Genomic DNA, 6873 nt, shown 5'->3' with positions numbered 1-6873 from the left:
ACATAGGCAGACACAACCTCTCACACACAGATACAGACAGTCACATGCTCTTCAGCTTACACATTGACTGCAGCCATTCATCAAAACACTCCACCAGTGAAGATACTTTGATACATCTTCCCTGGCTGCCGCTCCTCAACGTCGAGCCGTAGATTCTGGGAAAATTCGGTAGCGTCGGTGACTGTGGAGATCCAAAGCTGCCTCGGGACCTGCAGGAAAATGTGAAGCGGTCGGAGAGCGGCCCGTGGCTAGGAGTTATCCCCACGCCGGGCCCATAAATTTTCTGCCCAAAACCCCATAGAAAATAGATGAACCCTTAAGTTTTATGACCGTTCTACCTAACTGTGACTCTACGTGCCGGGGCGGGGCGGCTCCGACCCTAAGCGGCGCGCGGACGGGCGGCACCCCGAATTAAAATAAGATGACGCGAGGGCTCGAGACGAGTCTCCGGAAGATTAGTTCTCGAGCGCGATACGCTTAGAGGCGATGGAACCTACTGAAATGCTGCGGTCACGGAGGGAGGGTCCGATACCCTCCCTATAGAAGTCCAAGGGAATGGTATGTGAAAAGAAGCCAGGACCAAAACTGAGAAGGAAGATGGATGAGAACATCTCGCGTACTTCCTCCGCTCTCAAGAAGTAAAAAGGTAAAGATGCCAGAATAAGCCCCATCCGGGCAAGTAGGCAAGTAGAGTACAGGCAATACAGCCCAGAACAATGCAAAAAAAAAAAATCACTGACATGCAACAAAGCCCCGTGACACAGAGGACAATGGACACTACAGAACATAGACACAACCTACAGAACACAGACACACGTTGAAACTGCCCAGCAGTTTCACCTGATGGACCCAAGATTCCTACTGCAAGATGAGCCAGAAGCTGATGATGCCACAGGAAAGCAAGCTCTATGGCAATAGCACATGATGGCAAAACATAAGTCCTTACAAGAAGTTAGTACCAAAGCTGTTAAGAGGATGCTCAAGAAGCTCACTCAGTAGGCCTAGAGAAGAAGGCAACAACTGCTAGGGGACCAGGGCGATCGCTCCGGACCCAAAGGCGAGCTCCTCGGGCGAAAAGATCCACGATGACATCGAGACTCGGAGAAGGCCGACAACGCGAATCTCGTGAGAACGCGGAGACGGGTCGGAACCGTCCCGCCCGGCAAAAAGTCGGGCGATGCTGAGGAGAAACCCTCTCCCTTTACTTCCGAGGGACCTACCCCTCTACAGCCCTCTCCTCTAAGCTAACTTCAAATTGCCTCCTGCAATTCCAAAGGGTTTTCCCTTGTCCCCCACCACCGGTCCCAACACTTAGCTTTTGGAAGACGAGCCGACAAAATCCGTCCTCGATGGAAATGAACGCACGGGCACCGTGGATGTTGAGACGGTCCCCAGGGTCTGTTTCGGCGGCTGCAAAAATTCAGAAAAAAAATTCAGACCGCGATGAGACGTCCCAAAAGCAACCCCTTGCGCAAGGCCTCCCTCCCTCCTAAGTGCCAAGGCTCATTGCTTACCTGCCGCTTCCAAACTTCGGCTCTGCGGCTGCTCACGGTACCTAAGACGACAAAACAGAAAACGTCACTGTGGCTCTCGAGAATATTAATCCCCGGGGGTCATCCGCACCGGTACCCCGGCTCACCTCAAATCTTCATCCGATTCCACAGGCAGCCCAGAAAATACCTGCAAGGCAAAAAAGTACATGCTTAGTTCACCGCCACATACCGCTCACCTATTACTTGCCCCGCTTAAAGGCCAACTCACCTGATTGTGTCTATTTCTTGGCATGTCCAAGGCAGCAGCAGCACCTGCAAAGAAACAAAGCAAAAAACACCCTGAAAGACTCTGAAATCCCAACCTCCCCCCTCCAATTAACCTTAAGCTTGCACCCACCTGGCTGCCAGCATCCCAGACCGGGACATCTTGCCGGTGGACCGCCTGAAATGCACAAAAAATAACAGATGCTTAGAGCCGCACCAGAAATTGATAACTGAGCAAGAAAAACTAGTTCGGTCCACCAGTCACCGCTTACCTCGCTCGCTTCACCTTGATGGCTGAGATCCGGCTTGACCTCCTAAAAATAAAGACAAAGAACAATGCTGGAACACAGCCACCATTTGCACTTGCCCCGCAAACACAAATGGTGACCGACCTTCCTGCGGGAACCCCCTCGCCCGGTCCGGGGTGCTCTGCCATGGATTTAATCCCTCCGCATCTGAAAGAAAGCCATGACAAAAGTCAAAAGGGGTGCGTGAGAACTTAACAGCTCCAGCAATCTTGTGTCAATCTAAGACTGCCATCTAGAGGCCAAACTACAGCCTACATCACAAATTACGAGTCCCCAGGCCTCGTCCTATTACACCCGTACGCCAGACCGTGCGGCAGGGCAGAGCAGCTCCGGGCCAAATTCGTGCAGACACTTCTGACACAGGAAAGGACAAAGGAGGGGATGCGACGAAGAGGGAAAACCTTCGGCGAGAAGAACGATCGCAAGGACCGAGAAAACGAGGAATGAGATGATCTAGGCGAGACCGACGGTGAGCCGACGAGGCTCAAAGAACCCTGGCAGATGAAGGACTTATTCTGAGAACCGCAAAGACGGATACCCGAGAATCGTATGGTCAGAATGCTCTACCGCTCTTCACATTCTGACAAGTCCTAATCCGCTATAATGGATCATTGCGGCATACAGCTGTGAATACAGCTCAGAACAAGACCTTAAAAGACATCCGACTCGACGCTTCTAAAGAGATATGTGATTCTGATGCGCCTCCGAGCTCTCGAGTCAAAGGATCGATGGTATCGGCACCGGGCCAAGGAGCGCCGAAAGCAGAGTCGCTAAGAATAACGCCCAGCGTTTCCAATAGGCATCTCAAAGGGCTAAGGCAAAAGACCTGCAACAGCAGATGCCCAAAAGACACAGAAGATACAATAGAAAGGTGACTGCTCTGCTCTGCGCACCTCGGCATCGTGATCAAAAGGTGAGACTTGCCCTTTATGTGGCCTAAGGGGCCCCTTCCTGGACATCCCCACCTCCAAAGCTGACTCAAAAATCCCTCCCGGCAAGCCCTGCCCCAACACCTCACATTCATTCCCTCAGTGGATTGTAGCCCTCAACTTATCTCTCAGACATCTGGAGATGGGAATCCTCCTCAGGCACAACAGAAGGCCGGCTCACCCTCTGGGAAGCTCCTGTCGTCACCGGGCTGTCGTCTCCTAGTCAGCCACAATAAAGAAAACCAAACGTCACTACGGGAACTTAGTGGCACATCTGCCAAAACCTGACAATTCCGCTACTCACCGTCTCCTAAGAAGGCCGGGGTCCTCCGGCGGCACGCTTCGCCCACGCTCCGAGGCCGACACCATCGTTGCGGGGTATGCCTGGGTTAAGAAGAGACAAGGTGCTGTGGAATTGCTCGAACTTGAGGGGACCCTCGCTGCTCCTCCCTCCCTCCCTCCCCGACTCGCTGCAACTCCTCCGCCGTTGCCGAGGCACGGAACAGAAAGTGTAAAGGCTTCATTGCAGAGTCCCATAACACTTCGGGAGGGCTCACGAGGGCGGCGAGCCGGCTCTGTCGGCCGGTCGGTGAGGGGATTTGGCGTAACACGAGTGGACCGACTAAAACGCGCAAATGACGACGGCCGCTTAAAGTTTAGAGTACCGGCACTCGGCACCCGAGCAATAACAACTTTTTCCTTCCACCAGTCACCACTTACCTCACTCACTTGACCTTGACTGCTGAGATCTGGCTTTACCTCCTAGGAGCAAAGACAAAGAACAATGCTGTAACATAGCCACCATTTACACTTGCCCAGCACAGACAAACGGTGACCGACCTTCCTGCGGGAATCCTCTCACCCGGTATGGGGCGCTCTGCCATGGATTTCATCCGTCTGCATCTGAAAGAAAGTGATGACAAAAGTCAAAGGCCTGCATGAGAATTTGACGGCTTCCAACCATCTCGTGTGAATCTAGGAATATCATCTAGAGCCCAGCTACAACCTACGTTACAAATTTCAAGTCCCCAGGCCTTGTTCTATTACACCTACGTGCCAGGGTATGCGGCAGGGCGGAGCAGCTCCGGGCCAAACCCGTGCAAGCACCCGTGACACAGGAGATGACAAACGAGGAGACATAACAAGGACAGAAAACTCTCTGCGAAAAGAACAACGGCAAGCACATCGAAGGGCTAAGGCGGACGACACGAGACACCCAAAAGACACAGAACACGACAATAGACAGGTGACACGACACACACTGAGATTGCTCCGCCCTGTGCACCTCGGCCTTGCGATCGAAAGCGAGACTTCCCTTTATGTGGGCTGAGGGGCCCCTTCTTGGATATCTCCATCTCCAAAGCTAACTCAAAAATCCCTCCCGGCAAGTCCCGACCCGACACCCCGCTTTCACCCCCTCCGTGGGTCAGAGCCCTCGACTTATCTCTCAGACGTCTGGGGATGCGAACGTGCCTCGGGTGAGAAAGGAAGGCCGGCTCTCGCCGCCCGGGAAGTTCCTGCTGTCGCCGGGCCGTTGTCTCTTAGTCAGATACAATAAAGAAAACCAAGATCAAAGGATGAGTTTAGTGGAAAATCGCAACAAGTCGGCCGCTCGCTCGCTCCTAAGTGCCCCTAGATTCTCAAGGCCCTGGCTTCATCCCTAGTCTAAGGCTGCAGCTGCTATTACACTAGGCACCCAGGATAGCGAGGGACAGAGCTACGAGGCGTTTCCATAAACGCACGGGACGCGTTTGCATGCCGTAAAACACGTAAATGCGGCCGCCGTGCTTATGGAAAAGCCTTAAGCGGCTCCCAAATAGACGCTGTTTCCCACCGTGCCGCCTTCGAAACCCCCCTGCCGTAACTCCTAACCCGCTACCCTGCTCGCCCTCCCTCTCCCGGTCACGATCCTCAACTTCCCTATTGGTAGCCTCAATCTCAGACGCCACCTATGACATGAGGCAGATCCCCTTTTGGACACAATGAATTTGCTGAGAAAATTTGAAGTATCCCACTCAACATAACCTGGAATAGCAGGAAGTTGCACTGCTCCAAAAAAAAAAAAAAAAAAAACCTTAGCACAAAACTAGAAATTATAAAACCACCTTACCACCCCTAAACATGCAACCCAAATGAGTGAACTTAAATACTCACTGTGTTCAATGGTATCTTCTTCCCGATGTCTTCGAAGCCTCTGTTCCTTCAGATGCCAAAAGAACCTGCTGAAATTGAGCTGAGCTAAGCAGAAAGATCCCCATCACTGAAATGAGAGAAGAGCTCTTACCCCACTCACTCCCAGAGAGGGAATGACTTCCCTTGCAAAAGGCTGGGGTTAATATACCCCTGGCCAGGCCCGCCTCTCGTTCCCATGATGCCCGGGGAAAAGGGAGGAGCCAAATCCTGCAAGGTATAAAAGCCCTCCTAGGAGTTGCCACTGTTTGGCTCCTCTGACTCAAATTTGAGGTGAGTAAAGGGCTCGATAGAAAACTCTTCAGGGAAATGACAATGCTTTCTTTTTTTGCTTTTATATTGAGCAAAAGGGTGGCCGACCGGTAAGAAATCAAACTTTGTGTTTTGGCAACGCAGCTAGATAATTTGTTGCTAACTTGCATAATTATTCCTTAGTAATTTCTGAGTAGTACTCCACCTGTGACTAAGTAGGATAGAGAAGAATAGTGATTGTATTAATGATGTAACTCTCCTTGGAACCTCTAATTAGGGCTATATACATGATAAATAAAAATAAGAATTCTTAATACCCTCCTAAGTGCTATTAGGTCCGTGCCGGGCTCGCTCCCGTACGATGTTCGGTACCGGGGCTCGGGTAGGAGCGCCCTGAAATGCAATTTAAATCCTTAAAATGCCCAAAAAGGGAGAGCTTCCTTTGATTAAACTCTTTAAAATGAGGAAACGGGCAGGAGTTGCCTCCACTTGAACCGATACAATGGCAAATTAATGGCTTCTCCCCTTCAATTGAATCCCCTAAGCTATTGGGATAAAAGGGGTTTTCCTCACTTTAAAACTCTCTGGCACTGGAAAAAGGGGGATTTTTCCTCAATTCAAACCCTTAGAAAGGAGGGACAATGGGGCTTCCCCCTCAATTTAAACCTTACAATGATGGAAAAGGGGGAGATGAAAGGGACCTCACATGCTGCCCCACCCGCTCGGGTGCCACCCCTCGGCACAAGACCTTTTCCCTGGGTGTTTTCTTGAAGCGATGCTCTTTACCCGGGTGCATCCGGCCGCTCCCCGGCTCCTGCGGAGTGCTGCGACCGTTGTTCCCGGAGCGTCTCTCGGGACGCCTCCGTTGGCCCCTCTTGACCGGCAGCTGCCCACGTAGGTGTGCCCGGGGAACCCTCTGAAAGCGACCTCTGGCAGGAGCCGCCCCCTCCTCATCCGCGCCGGTCACGCTCGGTGCTGCCGCGCCTCGGAGCGGGGGGATGAGGCGGAGAAAGGTCCTGCCGGTCGTTCCCTCCCCTATGCGGGCCGTCGTCCGCCCCCAAAACGCCGGGGTGTGGGGCTTTCTTTTCCGTGGAAAAGGACCGGCCTTCTCGTCCGGGTGCACGTGGCCAAAATTGGGATCCCGCCTCCAAAATTCCCTATGTCGTAGGCTTGTACTTACCGAGGAAATTCCCCACCGATCGCAAGCGATTACCGGTAATTGTTCTTCTGTAATCGTTACTGACTTCCGTTTCCTTTGAAGTGTTTGACGTGGCCCTCGAGGGTTTGGCCGGGTCGTTTATGGCCCATCCCGGCAGGCCCGGGCCGAACCCGAGCGCCCCCGTCACCGGTCCGCCCTGAATTTCAGTGAAATATTGATATTGTTTATAAATACTCCTTTTCCCTGCTACTCAGTCTTTCCCCGTGTATCTGCAGGGA

At 52.4% G+C, this 6873-nt stretch overlaps 1 long non-coding RNA gene across 1 annotated transcript; it reads right to left on the bottom strand.

The window, feature by feature from the left end:
- Nucleotides 1-1668: 1668 nt before the first annotated feature.
- On the bottom strand, nt 1669-2322 carry LOC125327424. Its single transcript, XR_007204239.1, has 5 exons — nt 2150-2322; nt 2030-2071; nt 1891-1935; nt 1762-1805; nt 1669-1680 (listed from the first exon to the last, which is right to left on the bottom strand). It is a non-coding gene; the product is annotated as an uncharacterized LOC125327424 (long non-coding RNA).
- Between the last annotated feature and the right edge of the window lie 4551 nt (nt 2323-6873).

This window comes from Corvus hawaiiensis, chromosome 6 (assembly GCF_020740725.1).
Source record: "Corvus hawaiiensis isolate bCorHaw1 chromosome 6, bCorHaw1.pri.cur, whole genome shotgun sequence".
Taxonomy (NCBI): domain Eukaryota; kingdom Metazoa; phylum Chordata; class Aves; order Passeriformes; family Corvidae; genus Corvus; species Corvus hawaiiensis.
This window is presented reverse-complemented; position numbering and strand designations above follow the sequence as displayed.